General features: G+C 44.4%; 1 non-coding gene across 1 annotated transcript; it reads left to right on the top strand.

Annotated features, from left to right (window-relative positions):
* Positions 1-475: 475 nt before the first annotated feature.
* On the top strand, positions 476-582 carry LOC131636638 (small nucleolar RNA R71). Its single transcript, XR_009294126.1, has one exon. It is a non-coding gene; the product is annotated as a small nucleolar RNA R71 (small nucleolar RNA).
* The last annotated feature ends 210 nt before the right edge of the window (positions 583-792 follow it).

The following is a 792-nucleotide window of genomic DNA, read 5'->3' on the forward strand; positions in this document are numbered from 1 at the left end:
CGCGTTGTTGTTTTTATAAGAAAAGTTCGGGTGGTTTTTCCATCCAGGGTTGTACGTGTTAGAATAAGGGTTTCCTTGAGCATAGTTTACTTGATCAGATGGGACTCCAGTCAAGAGTTGACATTCGGCAACTGCGTGCCCAGTCAATCCACAAATCTCGCAGTTAGGTGTTACAGCAGCAGCGGTGGCTGAAGGAGTGATGGTTAAGTTCTCGATCTTTTGAGTTAAAGCGTCTACTTTAGCGTTAACGCGGTCTATACCACTTATTTCGTACATTCCTCCTTTGGTTTGGGCTTTCTCTAGAGCGGCTCGTTCTCCACCCCATTGGTAATGGTTTTGTGCCATGTTCTCTATGAGGTTGTATGCTTCATCATGGGGTTTGTCCATTAATGCTCCGCCAGCAGCGGCATCTATAGTCATTTTAGTGTTATATAAGAGACCACCATAGAAAGTATGGATGATCAGCCATGGTTCGATTCCATGATGAGGGCATAGTCTAAGCATGTCCTTGTAACGTTCCCAAGCTTCGAAGAGTGATTCATTATCTTTCTGGGTAAATCCGTTGATTTGACCTCTTAGCATAGCATTTTTGCTAGGCGAAAAGTATCTCGCTAAGAATACTCTCTTCAATTCATCCCATGTAGTTATGGAATTAGAGGGCAGGGATCGAAGCCACGCTCTAGATCTATCTCTCAAGGAGAAAGGAAAGAGACGTGTCGCGGGGAAAAATCGTTGTCCTTTTTCGGGATGAGACACCTGATGCCTTCTTTGGGCTCGAGTGCTCAAAAAATG

The sequence above is a fragment of the Vicia villosa genome, unplaced genomic scaffold, assembly GCF_029867415.1.
Source record: "Vicia villosa cultivar HV-30 ecotype Madison, WI unplaced genomic scaffold, Vvil1.0 ctg.001797F_1_1, whole genome shotgun sequence".
Taxonomy (NCBI): domain Eukaryota; kingdom Viridiplantae; phylum Streptophyta; class Magnoliopsida; order Fabales; family Fabaceae; genus Vicia; species Vicia villosa.